This window comes from Canis aureus, chromosome 37 (assembly GCF_053574225.1).
Source record: "Canis aureus isolate CA01 chromosome 37, VMU_Caureus_v.1.0, whole genome shotgun sequence".
NCBI classification, from domain to species: Eukaryota; Metazoa; Chordata; class Mammalia; order Carnivora; family Canidae; genus Canis; species Canis aureus.
Genome location: NC_135647.1, coordinates 3,883,425 through 3,902,343, shown reverse-complemented (window position 1 = coordinate 3,902,343; position 18,919 = coordinate 3,883,425). Strand labels below are relative to the sequence as shown.

The following is an 18,919-nucleotide window of genomic DNA, read 5'->3' as shown; positions in this document are numbered from 1 at the left end:
TATTCCTATACAGAGAACTTTAGGCAGATTTGAGCAATTACCATATTAAGAAATATTGAAATAGTAGGAATTCTTTTTTCTTTCTTCTCAGAACACATTGCCCTTCCTATTCCACAAAGATGAGGTGAGGTCTTGAAGAGGAAATGGGAAAGATATATACACTTACAATAGTTTCTCCACAGGTAAGGTAAACTTATCTATATTCACAAGTATACTCCAGTTACGGAAGTCCACAAATTCTTTGTCCAGTAATAAAATAATGTGTGTGTTTGTGGGTAAAATCCTATGTGCAAATTTATCCGTGTATAAGCATTGAGTACTAGTCCACTTTTTCATTTGAATGCTGCATTAATTATCTACTTGTGTATAACAAATCACCCCCATTTTTAGTGGTTTAAAACAACAAACATTTATTATAATTTCTGTGAGTCAGGAATTCAGGAGTAGCTTAACTGGGTTTAGAGTTTGGGCTCAGAGTCGCTTGTTAGGTTGCTGTCAAGATGCTGGCCAAAGCTGTGATCATGAAGGCTTCACTCCCCTTCACTCCCCAGTTTCCATTGGTAGGAAACTCAGTTTCTCATCAGATGGGTTTCTCCGTAGGAGTTCTTGAGTGCCCTTAGAACATGGTAGTGGTTTGTCTCAGAGTGAGTGGTCTTAGAGAAAGAGAAACATGGAAGCCACACTACCTTTTATGACCCAGACTTGGAAGTCACCCTCCATTACTTCCACACGGCTTACACAAATCAGCCCTATTCAGGGTGGGAAGGAAGTGGACAAGGATCTGAATATCCTTGTGTTCAGAGCTGGGGATCACTGGTGCCATCTTGGAGGCTGGATACTATAAATAAAGCAGTCATATAAGGGAACTTATCAAAGACCTCCAATTCTATCAAAGTTAGGACAGACTAGGCCAGAGGTCAACAAACTTTTTCTTTCTTTCTTTTTTTTTTTTACTTAAAACAAAGTATTTATTTATTTATTTTTATTTTTTATTTTTTTAAAAAATATTTTATTTATTTATTCATGATAGACACACACACACACACACACAGAGGCAGAGACACAGGCAGAGGGAGGAGCAGGCTCCATGCAGGGAGTCTGACGTGGGACTCGATCCTGGGACTCCAGGATCACACCCCGGGCAGAAGGCATGCCCTTAAGCCGCTGAGCCACCCAGGCTGCCCTATTTATTTATTTTTAAATTGGAGTTCAATTTGCCAACATATAGCATATCACCCAGTGCTCATCCCGTCAAGTGCCCCCCTCAGCGAACAAACTTTTTCTTAAAGAGTCATAAATATTTTCAGCCATTGGGCCATAGAGTCTCTATTATAATTAGTCAATTCAGTTGTACCATGGAAGCACCCATAGACAAGACATAAATATACATGTCTGTGTTCCAATCAAATTTCATCAAAACAGGCAGTTGGCCCACAGGTGGGAGTCTGCTGACCCTGAACAGGAATAATTTATACCCAGTGGCTCAAACAACAAAACAGGTCTGCAGGGAAACTGTTCATTAAGGACTTTCAGGAATTTAGAATTATGGAATACCACATGTTTCCACAATCACTGAAGCAGAAAACGGGAATATGGCGAATCACTCACTGGCTTTAAAGTTTCCACTGGAAAGTAACATCACTCCCACTCTCATTTCTCCCCTAACTTTAGCAGATCAGGTGGTATGAAACTACCATGTATCCAGAAAAGACTGAAGCAGATGTAGTTGATGAACAGCAATAATTACTACCAGTAGCATATATAATTTTTAAAAGATATGTTTATTTATTTGAGAGAGAGAGAGAGAATTCATGTGGGTGGGGCTGAGGAGCTGCAAAGGGAAAGGGAGAGAAAAACCCAAGAAGACTCAACCCTAAGCATAGAGCCAGACTTGGGGCTCAATCCTACGAACCTGAGATCACAACCTGAGCTGAAACCAAGAGGTGAATGCTCAACCAACTCCACCACCCAGGCTCCCCCAGAAGCATATTATTTCTTATTTTTTGTTCTTGTTCTACCACTCTTTCCTTTTTAACTGATGATGATATTGTTAGCAATGCAATGGACATTTTAAACTATAAAGTCTATTTTTAAATCACATTTTGCTATTTTGCTATTCCCAAACCACTCTTACTTCAATTTCTTCAACTCTGGTGGATCTGTCTATTGCCATAGCTTACAGCAGATATTTATGCTATATAACTTAAATTTTTTTCCCTTAATGCAGAAAAATCAGAATTTCTTTTGCCTGAAATGGAACACCCTCATTCAGCTTTCAATTAAAAGATAAGTGTTTTACCATTTCCAGCAGAAAGAAATATAAGCTATTATCTACCTTTCTTTCTTGCAAATAGTAGGGAAGTTAATCAATTACAAATACTTATTGAATACCTATTATGTATGCATACTGTGCTGTGTGTTTTGAAGGACAGAAAAAAATAAATTCTTGTCCCCAAAGACTTTTTAATAGTTACCAACATAATAATAAACATTTGAAATAAGAGTGAGCAATTCTGGACTATATAATTAAGAGCTGAATTGTGAACAATAGGCATTAAGTTGAATAACAGTAAGATAAAAGGGAAACCAATGAAAGATGAATTAAATAGATGGGATTTATGGAGGAATATGCTCAAGTTAGCTTCAAAAGTTGGGAAGAATTTCACTAGGGTAAGGTGAGAGAAAAGGGAAGAGATGAAGGAAGTTTCTGGGAAGAGGAACACAATAACAGAGGGTATGAAGGTAGATGCCAATCTGGCATATCCTTGGGACAGTAAAGACATCAATCCAAATCCAATGAAAGATGCCCATTTAGGAAGAATAGGAAATGATTTAGAAACGATAGAATGAAGCTTTAGTTCTAAATGGCAGTCATTAAAAATAAATAAATAAATAAATAAATAAATAAATAAATAAATAAATAAATAAATAAATGGCAGTCATTTAGAGCACCTGGGTGGGTCAATGGTTGAGCGTCTGCCTTCAGCTCAGGTCGTGATCCCAGGGTCCTGGGATCGAGTCCCCCAACAGGCTCCCTATGGGGAGCCTGCTTCTGCCTCTGCCTCTCTCGTGTCTTTCATGAATAAATAAATAAAGTCTAGAAATAAATAACTATATGGCAGCCATTTGTCTCCCCTCCCTTACAATACAGGAAATAATTTTTTAAATGAATAGAGCCGTGACAGCTATAAGAAATGAGAAGAGGACAATCAACAAACAATAGCTTTTATATAATACTGATGAACCAATGCTAGGGGGGTGAGTGGTAGTAGCCAAGCAAAGCTCTCCTCTCTCTGGCTCCCCGTTTTTTTCATTGTAACAGGAAGTCCCTCCTGTGTAGCAAGCTCTGCTCATGAACACAGAACTTCCTGATAGCCTCTTCTGCTTTCTCGGTAGTTAGCTAGCAGGAAAACAGCTCTATATGCAATAATAGAGGAAACACATCTAAAAAATCAGCTTATTTTCTCTTTTCTTAAATATAAAAAGCACCACCACATCACTGGGCAGAGGAAGGAAATCAGCTACATGGGGAAGGGAGACAAATGGCTTCCATATACATATTACTCCCTCCTCTCCCTCTGTGCACTTTCTGTCTCTCCAAATAAGTAAAAATAAATAAAATCCAGAATATATAAAGACCGTGCAAGAAAAAAAAAGAGCCCTACAATTCAAAAAAGATAACCCACGTTTTTATTTTTAAAGTTTGTTTTGTTTGTTTGTTTGTTTGTTTTAGAAAGAGAAAGTGCTTGTGATTGGGGGGAGGAGCAGAAGGAGAGGGAGAAGAAGGGGGAAAGAATCTCAGACTCCATGGGGCTTGATTTCACAACCCTGAGATCACGACCAGAGCCAAAACCAAGAGTCCAATGCTTAATCAACTGAGCCACCCATGTGCACCAGATAATCTACATTTTTAAATGAGTGAAAGATTGAATTAGATACTACCTAAAGGAAAATAAACGAATCACCCATGAAAAACTGCTCAAAAACATTAGAAATTAGGAATTAAAACTAAAATCAAAATGAAATACCACTACATACTCAGCAATATGGCTGAAACTGGGAAGACTTACTACAAATGTTGGCAAGGATTTTGGAGCTACCAGAACTCTAATACTTTGTTGGTGCTTCACAACTACATTCCTAGTGATTTATCCAAGAAAAATGGAAACTACGCCTACCGAAAGATGTGTGCAAAAATGTGTGTAGCAACTTTATTCACGATAGCTGAAAACTGGAAAGAGTACCATGTATGCACCAGTAGAAAAATGGATAAACGGTGGTATATTCATAGAATGGAATGGATACAAACTACAGCACAGATGAGTATCAAAGACATGATGTTGGGGCTGCCCTGGTGGCTCACCGGTTTAGTGCCACCTTCAGGCCGGGGCGTGATCCTGGAGTTCCAGGATCCAGTCCCACATCAGGCTCCCTGCATAGAGCCTGCTTCTCCCTCTGCCTGTGTCTCTGCCTTTCTCTCTCTCTCTCTTCTCTGTGTATTCTCATGAATAAATAAATAAAATCTTAAAAAAAAAACATGATGCTGAATGAAAGAATCCTTACACAAAAGTGAGGCTATTGTATGAGTCCACCTGTGTGAAGTCCTAAACAGACATAGTGAATCCATGATGAAAAGAACAATAGTTACCTCTGCTGGGGGTCAGGTGCAGGGATTTACTGGGGATGGACTGGAGGGAAGATGTGCTGTTACGTATCTTTTTTAAAAACAGATTTTATTATTTATTCATGAGAGACACAGAGAGAGGCAGAGGCATAGGCAAAGAGAGAAGCAGGCTCCCTGAGGGATGCATGATGTGGGACTCGATCCCAGAACTCTGGGATCATGCCCTGAGCCAAAGGCAGACGTTCAATCACTGAGCCACCCAGGTGTCCCTGTTCTGTATCTTGATATGAGTTTGGGTTGCAGTGTCAAAACTCATTGAATGGTATACTTCAAATTTTTTTTTGCATTTTGCTATATATAAATTTTAGCTCAAGTGAAAAAAAAAACTGTAAACAAATAATCGAACTCTAGGTAATGATAAGCATGCTGAAAGGTTTGGGAGTCAAAGACAAGGATGTCTGTGACTTATTTTGAAATACTAAGAAAATAAGATGGATCAATAGAGAACAGAGGGATGGATAAAAGTATATTTAATAAAACAAATAGTCACAGAACCTAAGTGATAAATATATGGGTATTCAGTGTAAAAGTCTTTCAATTTTTCTGTAGTTTCAAATTTTTCATAGTGTAGGGGTAAAAGAAAACAATGAAATATTACTTTCTCTATTTTGGAAGAAAATTATAAACCTAGAATTTTATGTACCACTGAACTAACCAATCAAGCTACTGATGAAGCTATTTTCAGCTTTGCAAGGAATCATGTGGTTTTTTGCCTTCCCAGAATCTCTTTGGACACCAACCCTTCCTCATCTATGGGGTAGGGTCATCCTCCTTCTCAACATTAGGGGTGCATGTGACCCAGGTTTGGCCAAGTAAAATCACTTCATGCCCTGGGCCACAGTAACTGTTCATACATGAGCCAAATAAGATCCATTAAGAGACTTCCTCAGATATTTTACTGGAATTGTCAGTAGTTTTATTCTTGCAAGGATCACAGTCTGTGAAGAAGACACAAAAGTCTGGAGAGATGCTGGAACTTATCTTTGCCAGCACATGAGGTAAGTTTGCTTGAGCATGAAGCTGGCATAAAAGGAAACATAGGCAAAGCATGGAGAGGAAGAAACATGGCAGTGATGACATTGTTTGTGCTCCTAGATTCGTTTTGGATCATAATTCCTGCTTTCCTTATAGTAGAGAAAATACCTATTTATATCATTTACGTATTTATTTTTAGATTTTAGCTAACGTATAGTGTATTATTAGTTTCAAGGGGTAGAATTTAGTGATTCATCAGTTGCATATTACAACCAGTCCTCACTACATCACATGCCCTCCTTAATGCCTATCACGCAGTTACCCATCCTCCCTCTCCAGTAACCTGGAATCTGTTTCCTAGAGTTAAGTCTCTTGGTGATTTGCCTCCTTCTCTGTTTTTATCTTATTTTTTTCCCTTCTCTTCTCCTGTGTTCATCTGTTTTGTTTCTGAAATTCCACATGTAAAATCATATGGCATTTGTCTTTCTCTGACTTATTTTGCTTAGTATAATAATACCCTCTAGCTCCATCCATGTCATTACAAATGGCAAGATTTCATTCTTTTTGATGGCTGAGTAATATTCCATTATATAATATATATTATTATATTATATATAATATTATACTCCATTATATATAATATATATTATATATATTTTATATATATATATACACACACACATATATATATATCACATCTGCTTTATCCATTCATCAGTCGATGGACATCTGGGCTGTTCCATATCTTGGCTATTATATATTTTTTATTAAGATTTTATTTATTTATTTATTTATTTATTTATTTATTTGAGAGAGAAAGCATGAGTAGGAGAGAAGCAGACTCCCTTTTGAGTTGAGAGCCTGATGTCAGGCTTGATCCCAGGACTCCAGGATCATAACCTGAGCTGAAGGCAGATGCTTAACTGACTGAGCCACTCAGGCACCCCTGTTGCGTATTTTTAAAAAACTTATTTTCTTTTTAGAGAGAGAGGGTGTGCTTGCATGCATGAGTGGGAGGAGGGGCAGAGGGTGAGAAACTTCAAGCAGACTCCTTGCTGAGCATGGAGCCCAATGCCGACCTGATTCCATCACATATGAGATCATGAAACTAAAAGTCAGACGCCCAACTGGCTGAGCTACCCAGGCCCCCCTCTCAATATTAATAATATACTGAGAAAACAATATTTTCCTCTTGTTTGGAGTTGAACAGTAGCCACCCTAAAATTTATGTCCACCTGGAACCTCAAAATGTGACATTATTTGGCCATGGAGTCTTTGCAGATCTAATCAGTTAAGGATCTGGAGATGAAAGCATCCCGGATTTAGGGTGGTCCTTAAGTAAAGAGGAGAGGACACACACACAGTCACAGGGAGGGGGGCCATGTGAAGAGGGTAGCAGAGACTGGGGTATTGAAGCTGCAAGGCAAGGAATACCAGGACTGCTGGCACCACCAGAAGCTAGAAAGGAAGGATTCTTCCTAGAGCCCACATGGCCTGCCAACATTGTGATTTCAGACTTCCAGCTTCCAGAACTGTAGGAGGATAAATTTATGTTGTATTAAACCACCTACTCTGTGACAATTTGTTACAGCAGGTCTGGGAAACTAAAATACCTCTCAATAAGGAAGAAAAAATTAGAAACTCTAAGAGCAAAATGTCCAAATGTGAATCAAATTAAAATGTGGCAAGATTTTTGAGCAACTGGTAGAATGAAAGAAAAGAGGATGTATTTGTACAGATGTGAAGAGCATAGTATTTTGAACGATCCAGGAATGATTTTAACAATAAATATTAAGGGAAAAATCTACTCCTAGAACAATATTTGGCTCTACTATGAACAATATTTATGTAGTCATAATAATGTAAGGCCTATGTATTAAAATCACCCTTTCAGAATAAACCTATAAACATATAGATCTTAAATACTGTCATGCACAGATTGTAAATATGATCGTCCTTGACAATGTGAAGCTAAAGATCTACCTGACAGAAGCTTTTGGTGGAACATGTAATTCTTGATCTTACGGTGATGAGTTTGAGCCCCATGTGGGTGTAGAGGTTATTTGAAAAATAATAATAAAAATAAATAATAAAATTACTCTCATTTGGGCAGTCCGGGTGGCTCAGCGGTTTAGCGCAGCCTTCATTCAGCCCAGGGCCTGATCCTGGAGACCCAGGATCGAGTCCCATGTCGGGCTCCCTGCATGGGGCCTGCTTCTCCCTCTGCTTGTGTCTCTGCCTCTCTCTCTCTCTCTGTCATGAATAAATAAATAAAAATTTTTAAAAAATTACTCTCATTTAAAAAATTATTTTTTAAGTAGGCTCCATGCTGAACAGTGAACCAATGCAGGGCATGAACTCACAACTCCAAGACCAAGACTCAAGCTGAAATAAAAAGTCAGATGCCCAACCAACTGAGCCACCCAGGTGCCCCCCCCCAAATTCTTTTAAAACAAGTTTTAAAAAGTGGAAGGAGAAAGAAAAATGGAAGAGCAAGGTCCCTAGTCATTTCCTTTTACTTTGCACAGAATTAAGAAATACTCTCAAATGTTGATGGCAAGAAAAAAGCCCAGGACTAAAAATAATTTACAACTATCAAAAATTGGGAGGCAGAATGAGGTGAAATGATATGGGGTTGGTGTTTCTGAGCTTAATTCTTATCATTCATAAGGAGCAGAATGTCTACATTGATAAATGAATAAATATATACAACTTAAAAGTACTGATATAACATTATTACTTAGAATTATGGAATAACCAGCAGGGCAAGAAAGAAGAGATATGGTGGGAAATAATTTCCTCTAGCATGTTCTAGATCAAGGAAACTGTATGAAGCATACATTTGGGCAGTGGACCTGGAGTTAGGGCTGAGTACTGTGTGTGTGTGTTGTGTTGTGTTTTGCTTTTAAAAAAATTATCATCTCTATTTTTAATGTACATAAATAGCTCTGATAAAAATGCCAAAAGAGGGCCACCTGGTGGCTCTGTTGGTTAAGTGTCTGATTTCGGCTCAGATCATGATCTTGAGGTTGTGAGACCTAGCCATTGAGTCCCATGTCAGGGAGTCTGCTTGAGGATTCTCTCTCTCTCCCTCTGCCCCCTGCTTGTGTGCTCTCTCTCTCTAGAATAAATAAATATTTTTTTTAAGAGCCAAAAGGAGAGGTGGCTTGGGTGGCTCAATTATTAAGTGTCTGCCTTTGGCTCAGGTCATAATCTCAGGGTCCTGGAATCGAGCTGTGGGTCAGGCTCCCTGCTCAGTGGAAAGTCTGCTTTTCCCTCTGCTGTTCCCCCTGTTTATGCTCTCTGTCAAATAAATAAATAAAATCCTTTAAAAAAAATGAAATGCAAAAGCAAAAATGAGGTGGATCAGACAGCCTTATAAAGACTAGGCAGGGAAATTTATAGTTGATTTAGGACTGACCATGGCACTGGGTCTGGTGATAAACAGATGGATATAGCATTTAACAGGAAAAGTCCAGAGGACCAAACATCTGGATAGGAGATGAAAGAGGTAAGTAAAGAAGACAGTAAAGCTTTCTGGCCTGGGCAACTATAATGGGCAGAATTACACCCCTCCTCTCATTTCTGTGTTAAAGCCCTCCTTCCAATATCCCAGATTGTGACTGCATTTGGAGGTGAGGTCCTTAAAGGCATAATTAAGGTTAAGTGAGGTCTCTAATTCAGTATGACTGGTGTTCTTCTAAGAGGAGGGAGAGACACCAGCATGTATGGGGACAGAGAAAAGACCATTATGCAGACATAGCAAGCAGCGGCCACCCGCAAGCCAAGGAGAGGTCTCAGGAGAAACCAGCCCTGCTGGCACCCTGATCTTAGACTTCTGGCTTCCAGAACTATGAGAAAGTAGATTTCTGTTGTTGAAGGCCCCTTAGATCTCTGTTACTTCTGTGGTTTTTTTGCTATGGCACCCCTATCCAAGTAATACAGGGAAGGAGCAAATGGCTGTGCCGTGACCAAAGGCAGGATGATGGGAAAGAGGAGTGAGTCTGGGAAGGGAGATACCTTCAACTTATAGTATGAGTGAGATATCCAAAAGTTCATGAACAGTGAGCAGTGAGAGGCAAATGCCAGTGAGAAAGCGGCACAGGCCTTTCTGGCACAGAGGTAACAGCTATAGAAGAGATGTAATTTTGGAGTCAAAGAGCAAAGAGAGAGCCTAGAGCTCCAGGGGCTGAGGAAAGGGAATATCCAGTGGAGGGAGGGCAAGAGGGGTAGATGCCATACAGAGAGAGAAGGAAAGACAAGTAAACAGAAATGGAAGCCAAAGAAGAGAGCATTTGAGGCAGGAGACTCTCTCTCTCTCTCTCTCTCTCTCTCTCTCTTTTTTTTTTTTAATGCCCCAGAGAGATCAAGAGATTGAGAAACTAGAAAAAGAATAATGGATTTAGCTAAAAGGAGGTCATTGTTGACCTTGAAGAGAACGGTTTCAGTGTAGCTGTGGGGAGGGAAACCAGATTGCCAAATATGCAGTGGGTTGAGACTATGGACAGGGAGGAGGGAAGTAGCACTTAGGAGGTTAGGGAGGCCCCAAGGAGAAACAGCATGGTGGGAGAGATGAGTAACTATCCAAGGACCTGTTGCAGCTAAACAGGGAGGGAACCAATGAGGTGGGAAAAAGACAGAGAGAAGGGAAGTCCTCCAGGGTGGTATAGGATGGGTGGGAACACGAGGAATGAATTGGTTTTAGAAAGGATGGAGGGTAAGTATCCTAGGGAGCTCGGAGGGAAGAGACTGTGGGATTCTGTAGAACCAGGAGTCAGGATAACTGTAGGGGCTTGAGACTGGTTAGGAAGTCAATGAATGTGAGGGTAAGGCAGGGAAGAGGGACCTCAGGGAAGGAAAGAAAATCTGAGAGAGAGATGGTAAGTTTAAGACAAGTTGGGATGCCTGGGTGGCTCAGTGGTTGGACTTCTAACCTTCCGCTCAGGGCATGATCCTGGGGTCCTGGGGATTGAGTCCCATATTGGGCTCCCTGCGGGGAGCCTGCTTCTCTCTCTGCCTATGTCTCTGCCTCTCTCGTGTCTCTCATGAATAAATAAATAAAATCTTAAAAAAAAAAGACAACTCATTAAGAAATCAGTAAGGGATCTTCAAGCAGTAGTAATGCTCCAAGGCTACCAGAGCTTAAGCATTCATAAGAATAAAGAATTAAGGGCTGTCTAGGGCAGTTGACAGTAACCTTTGTGTGACCTCAAGAGGCTCCTTACTGAATCATTTCTACTCTGACTGCACTGCCATTTCCAGTATTCTGGAATTCCATCCCATAGGCTGAAGGCCATTTATATACTCCAAAGCCAGGTAGATTCTCCTATAGGAAGTATTCTTACTACAAACTCAACTCTTCTCTGCTCCAAGTGAACGATCTAAGTGGACCTACAAAAAGCAACTGACTAAAAGCTTTGAGGAGGAATATTTTGCTAAGCAAGATTAATGGAGACTTCTTTGCAAACTAGGCCTGAAGAAAGAAATGAACATTGAAAGTAAAGATACAAGTCATTCTGCAGCTTGGTAGTTAGTGTGCACTCAATGGCTCAATGATGTCCTCAGTTCGCAGGCTCCTTCCTTCTGCTCTGCCAGTCCTTATTCTGGTTGATTCATGAACTCAAAATGGCTTCTGTGGCTCCCAAACTCTCAGGTACATTTAAATGCAGAAAGCAGTCAGGGTAAAAGCCTTTGTCCTCCTGGGGCTGCTCTTATCAGGGGAAAAAAAATATTATTTCTTGGTAGCCCTGCAGGGGATGTCCCCTCAAATTTCACTGGTCATGCAAACAGATCACAGGCCTGTTTACTCTTTTTTTTAGAGGAGATTTTTTTTTAATTAATTAATTTATTTATGATAGTCAGAGAGAGAGAGAGAGAGAGAGGCAGAAACACAGGCAGAGGGAGAAGCAGGCTCCATGCACCGGGAGCCCGATGTGGGATTCAATCCCAGGTCTCCAGGATCGCGCCCTGGGCCAAAGGCAGGCGCTAAACCGCTGCGCCACCCAGGGATCCCAGGCCTGTTTACTCTTAAGGGTGAGGGAAGCTGACCAAAGGCCATTAGTGACTTAATGCCAAGGGGCTGGGTATACCCCCTCCCCCCAAAACAAAAGCAGAGGGATAGCTGTAGGGTGGGTAACAGTGTCTGCCACATGAATCTAACCCATACACATAAACTTTTGGTCTTAATTCTGCATCACATTTTGTGTAATGCGTTCTGGGTTTTGTTTTTTATAACTTTTTAATTTATTTTTTAAAGATTTTATTTATTTATTCATGAGAGACCCAGAGAGAGCCAGAGACATAGGCAGTGGGAGAAGCAGTCTCCCTGCGGGGAGCCCGATGCGGGACTCCATCCTGGGACCCTGGATCACGACCTGAGCCAAAGGCAGACGCTCAACCACTGAGCCACCCAAGTGCCCCTTATATCTTTTTAAATCTTTTACTACACGAACTCTATTTTCTTGTACGTCTGTGACTATGGTGTATGTGGGTGTTTTTCCTAATGAATCATCTACCTACATTTTTGTCCTCAGTGGCTATCTTTACAAATATAAATTTATATATTACATATATATACATATATATTACATATAATCCTCTATCTGTTGAGAAGAACTATGAGCACTTACTATGAGTACGGGTGAAATTAGTATATTATACTTCTTCCCTGTTTTTGCTCTTTTTGGTATTTATCTTCCTATTTTATTTTATTTTTTAAAGATTTTATTTATTTGAGAGAGTACATGTGTGCGCATGCACAAGGGAGAGAAGACAAAGACAGATAGAGGGGGAGTGGGAGTAGGGGCAGAGGGAGAAGCAGACTCCCCGATGAGCACGGAGCCCTATACAGGACTGGATCCCTGAAGTCAATGACCTGAGCCAAAGGCAGACACTTAACTGATGTAGCCCCTCAGGCATCCTATCTTTACATTTTAAAATATACTTATTCTGGGTGCCTGGGTGGCTCAGTGATTGAATATTTGCCTCTGGCTCAGGTTATGATTCTGGGGTCCGGGGATTGAGTCCTGTGTTGGGCTCCCTGCAGGGAGCCTGCTTCTCCCTCTGCCTGTGTCTCTGCCTCTCTCTCTGCGACCCTCATGAATAAATAAATAACATCTTAGAAATAAAATACACTTATTCTATAATACTTGATTTATCAGTTTTAAATGATTTGTTGTTATTACTGGCTATTAAGAATGATTGAATTAGCACAACCTAAGTGACCTCAGTCTTTCTGTCACTTTTTCTCTCCCAGCTGTTGCTCACTATGTACTTTCTGTCTAATCAAATGGGAATTGCAACATAGGCACTTGGAACTTCCAGTGACGTACAAAGGAGGTTTTCTTGCTTGGGAGATTGGTGGGAGATGGCTTTTCACTTTGATATGGAACTAGATACATGGCCTAGTCATAGAGGAAGGACCAGCTTCTGGCTCCAGGTTATCCTGCTGAGATATACAAGTACCGCCATCTTATCATCAGTAGGATGTGGAACTAAATATTGAGGAAAGTGTAGTAGCAAAGTCTAGTATCCAGCATCCATCAAGGGACTTAACCTGCATGAATGTGCAGTTCCCTTTGGCCTGCGTGTTTAAGTAGGCTCTGCACCTAGCGTGGAGCCCAATGCAAGGCTTGAACTCATGACCCTGAGATCATGACCTGAGCTGAGGTCAAGAGTCAGATGCTTAATTGACTGGACCACGCACACGTCCCTCAGGCCTATCAATATTATTGATATTAAAAATCAATAATAAAAATAATATTATTTTATTTTATTTTATTTATTTTATTTTATTTATTATTTATGATAGTCACAGAGAGAGAGAGAGAGAGAGAGAGGCGGAGACACAGGCAGAGGGAGAAGCAGGCTCCATGCACCGGGAGCCCGACGTGGGATTCGATCCCTGGTCTCCAGGATTGCGCCCTGGGCCAAAAGCAGGCGCTAAACCACTGAATCACCCAGGGATCCCCAGGCCTGTGTTTTTAAACACAGAGTTTCTTCTGAATGTCACTAGTAGTTTCAGACCTAAGGCTGTCCAATCCCAGAGAGCACTGGAAAATGGGGCAATCCCCTTTGCCCTAGGGTTAGATCTTGGGTTTGGTATCAGCCTGCTTGTTCATGCAGCTCCTGCAAACTTTGACTTTCTAGACTCTGTCTAGAACACTCATACCTCATGTCTCCTGTTCCTCAGCTGTTTTCTTTCTTCCTTTTTTTTTTTTTTAAAAGATTTATTTATTCATAGAGACACACACACACACACACAGAGGCAGAGACACAGGCAGAGGGAGAAGCAGGCTCCATGCAGGGAGTCTGATGTGGGACTCGATCCCGGGTCTCCAGGATCACACCCCAGGCTGCAGGCGGTGCTAAACCGCTGCGCTACTGGGGCTGCCCCTCAGCTGATTTCTTAAAACGGTACCTCCTTTCCGTCAGATCACCAGGACCTGCTTAGCCTCCTCTGCCATAGATTATCTCTTCTGGTACTTGACATCTTACCTTCCTGGCTGCTATTGTCTACCAGACCCTTCCTGGCTAGCTACACTTAGTCCTCTCCTTACTAAGCTAACCCTGTCCCATTGCTGCTTAAATCCCACAGTGGCACTTGGTTAGAAAGCTAAAAAATGAGAACCCTGCTCTGAAAACCAAGAAGGAGGACTGTATGTATGGGAGGAATTGTTTACAACCCATTGACAAACATTTTCTTGAAAAGCTCAGGGAGTAAATATTTTAGACTTTGCAAGCCTTTGAGTCTGTCACAATTTCTCAGCTCTGCCTTTGTAGGAGGAAAGCAGCCATACTTTTATGTGTATTCCAATAAAACTTCCTTTACAGATGCTGAAGTTTGAATTTCATTTCACATGTCAGGAAATATTCTTTTGGTCTCCTTTTCTTTCTTTCTTTTTTTTTTAAGATTTTGTTTATTTATTCAGGAGAGACACAGAGAGAGAGAGAGGCAGAGACACAGGCAGAGGGAGAAGCAGGCTCCATGCAGGAAGCTCAATGTGGGACTTGATCCCGGGCCTCCAGGATCACGCCCTGGGCCTCCAGGATCACGCCCTGGGCCGAAGGCAGGCGCTAAACCGCTGAGCCACCCAGGGATCCCTGGTCTCCTTTTCTTCCATTATTTAAAAATGTAAAAAAATGGGGGCACCTGGATGGCTCAGTTGGTTAAGTGTCTTGCCTTTGGCTCAGGTTATGATCCCAGGGTCCTGGAATGGAGCCCTACATCGGGCTCCCTGCTCTGCAGGAGCCTACTTCTCCCTCTCCTGATCCCCCTGCTTGTGTACTTTCTCTGTCAAATACATAAATAAAATATTTTTTAAAAAAGTAAAAAAATGGGCAGCCTGGGTAGCTCAGCAGTTTAGCACCGCCTTCAGCCCAGGGCCTGGTCCTGGAGACCTGGGATCGAGTCCCACATCGGGCTCCCTGTGTGGAGCCTGCTTCTCCCTCTGCCTGTGTCTTTGCATCTCTCTCTCTCTCTCTCTCTCTCTCTCTCTGTGTATGTCTCTCATGAATAAATAAATAAAATCTTAAAAAAATAAAAATAAAAAAGTAAAAAAATGTAAAAACCATCCTTAATTCATGGGCTGAAAAAAAAAAAAGACTACAGGCCAGATGTGGCCCATGGGCCATTGTTTACCACTGTGTGGTCTATAAGACTGAATGTCAAAAACTGAGGTGCGACCAATGAGAATCACAATGGATACAGGTTCTTTAGTTCTGTTTACTTAATGAGAAGGCATGTGATATCCTTAGTGAGCTCTACAGAATTATTTATTGGAAGAGTCCTATATCCCAATGAGATATAGGGATATCATTGGGATCTTACCATTGTCCTAACTTCAGGAATATCTAAATAGCAGAAAGTGGAAAAAGAAGGAACACAGGGACATATGATCCCCCATAGTTCTTCATTTTTCTTTCCAAATTGACCAGAAATGCAGGACAAACTGGCAGATAACAGCCTTCTTTTGTTCAAATGTCCTCATCTAATTCATGTTAGACTTAAGAAAGACTGTATTTCTGGTGTCCTAAGTACCCAAAATATTACAGAACTCTTCTTAGTCTGATTGTGTTTTCTTGGCTCCTTGTTTAGAACTGACAACCTGAGCTGAATATTTTAACATGGATTTTACTTGGAAAATGTCAAATCTTTAATTAACAAGCTTTTTTAATGTATAATTTTCATGATTATAGTAATCACTGGGATAATGTCGAGCAGATCATTATCCATACATCCATTGTTTTACTCAACATATGTTAGGCCTTTTTTTTTTTAAAAGTTACTTTAGAATACTTTATACTTACAAAAAGTCTCAAAGATAATACAGAGAGTTCCCATATAATTGTCATCCAGTTTACCCCAATGTTATCCTTTCACATTACAATAGTACAGCTGCCAATGTAAGAAACCAACACTGGTACGTTACAATGAACAAACTCTAGGCTTCATTCAGACTTCCCCTGTGCTCGACTTTTGATTATAAATTCAGAGTAAATTATACAACTGTGTAAATTATACAACTATTATACAATTATAATAAAAGATGAATAATTAGTCTTTAGTTAGACTAAAAGTATATCATAATCCCAGGATATGTATCTTTCTTCATGATTCCTTTCTCCTAATTATTTTAGTGAATTCATAAGAAAGCAGCCCTGTCAAGATTATTTGATTATTAAAAAGGTCTGAATGGGACTCATCAGCTAGATATTTGAGAGCATTCAATATGTAATATGGAAGAGAAAATTGATAAGGCAACTATTTTACTTTAAAAAGCCAACCAGGGATCCCTGGGTGGAACAGCGGTTTGGCACCTGCCTTTGGCCCAGGGCGCGATCCTGGAGATCCAGGATCGAATCCCACGTCTGGCTCCCGGTGCATGGAGCCTGCTTCTCCCTCTGCCTGTGTCTCTGCCTCTCTCTCTCTCACTGTGTGCCTATCATGAATAAATAAAAATTTAAAAAAAAAAAAAAAAGAAAAAAGAAAATGTAGCTTTAAAAAAAAAAAAAAGCCAACCAAGACCAAAACCAATGCTTTCATGACTTCCTATTAATATCAACTGTTTTACTTCTGTTAAATCTGTGGCTGCCACAGTTTTACCATACTTGGGAAATAATAGAAAATTAAAAAGGAAACTATCTTCCCTTTTAAGATAGTTCCTTTTTTAAAAAAAAGTTTCTATTCCAGTAATAAACATACATTGCTTATTAAAGATCATCTCATATGCTGTTTTCTACATTTTGTTGATTTAAACATCCAACTTTATTGTTCCTTTAAAAAATAAATAAATAAAACACCCCACTCAAGGATTCAGCAAGCCTCTTTCCTTGTTCCTTATCTGATGCATCAGCGCTGTTCACTACTCTTTCTCTCTCTCTCTCTCTCTCTCTTACTCTCAAGGTCCATTTCACCTCAGCCTGGGCTTATTTCTCCGTGTAAATGAAAGCATAACTCCTCAACAGCAAGCGACTTCTGAAGGGAAATTCTCTCCTTTCATTTAGATAACAGAGGGAGTTGGTTGGACAAGCTTCTCTCTTTTGATGCTAAGAGGATTAGATGGGTCCTTTCAAGTGAAACAGATTCATTAGCTCTGTGAAGCATTAAGACCAGAAACTCATGTGTACTGTGTGTATTTAACCTGTGAATGGGGTTTGTGAGCATTAACTTTAAATCGTCTGTGGGTATTGGGGGAGAGACAGAACTTGATCATGACCAAGTGACATCCTGCAACTCTATAATTGAAAAAGATGATAGTTCTTCTGCCTTAATCTCCACCAAATCTTTCACCTACATCTCTAACATAAAAAAATCATGTTTCTTTTTTACTTGTATTCCTTCCTCTGAATAATTCTGGGTATAGTTTTTCAGTAAATGTGCAGAGGCCAGAAGACACTGAGCTGGAAGATCTAAAGGAAGGAACGGTGAGTGGTCCTCGAGCCAGACATTCTCATGGTTTCTCCCACAGGAAGCAATTTCTTTCCATCTTCTGGTGCCTGATAGGCCGTTAATAGGGGACAAAATGTTCTGGTTCTTAACTTGAGATAAAGAATGGAGCTGGGGCTGTTTAGAAAGCCCGTGTTAGAGGGCCAGGCAGAAAGGGGAGTTGGTGAAGTGTTCTGAGCAGGGACATTAGAAAATTCAGGGGGAGGAGGAAGCAAAAAAGGAGCAAAAGCATCAAGAACACTTTAAGTGGGCCTGTTATAAAAGTCTATGCAGAGAGATAAACATGGCAAGATGGTGATGGTTGTTGAATCTATGTAGCAGGCATACAGACTTTCATAGTATTGGTCTTTGTCTTCATGTATACACAAGTTTCCAAAATAAATAGGATGTGAGAAATCTGTGAATAGGGAATGTATGTTTGAAATTTTTCTTGCAGGAAGTTTCTTGCAGGAAGTTTCATATTCTTCACAGCTGATACAGCACAGGCTGGAACTCCTGCTATGCCAGCTTCAGACTTCTTCAGGGATCAGTGTAAGACACAATCTCATTCATGTCGGTGTCCAATACCATTCCCCCCAGCACCATTTCTGCAAAATACTGTCGACCTTGTCTACAGGGAGAATTAAATCCAAGTATTTTCAAAAATACTTGTCAAATGTTTTGAGAATACCTGGATTAGATCTAAAATGCCAACTTCAAAAATAAAAATAAAAAAATAAAATGCCAACTTCATTCTCTGGAGAATCCCCGTGGAAGACAAAATATAATGCTGTGTGCAATGTCCATAAGTGAATTTGTTGTCAGATCCTCCAATTAATAACCCTCCTTCTAGGAGGATTACAAACATTTCACCTTTCTTAGATACCAAATGCAAAATCTCCCCAACGGTTTGCTGTTGTGGGTCTTCACTGTAGGGCAGGTAGAATGTGGAGAGCCACCGCTTCCCGAGGTTGTTGAAAATGAGGATCGCCCTGATCACTACTGGGCCTGGCAAGGCTGACTGGTGGATGCCGAGGGCCAGGCTGGGGCATCCTTTTCCTACTTGGATTTTTTAGTTGTCTTTTTGTTTGTGGTTGCCATTGGTTTTGTTTGTTTATTTCTTTTGGAAACTTCGAAATAAACATGACAATAGAGATAATGACCGGGTACAGAAGGGAAAAGAATGGGTATCATGAAGCACCATCTACATCATCCACTTTCTACAATTACCAACATTTCCTGGGCTGTTCCGTGTATTCCCCACACTCTATTTTTTCTTTTTCTGGAGTATTTTAAAATAAATCAAGATAGATGTCATATCATCTCACTTATAA

At 40.4% G+C, this 18,919-nt stretch overlaps 1 pseudogene; it reads right to left on the bottom strand.

Moving 5' to 3' along the window:
• Positions 1-16,689: 16,689 nt before the first annotated feature.
• LOC144306472 (AP-3 complex subunit sigma-1 pseudogene) lies at positions 16,690-18,657 on the bottom strand (annotated as a pseudogene).
• Between the last annotated feature and the right edge of the window lie 262 nt (positions 18,658-18,919).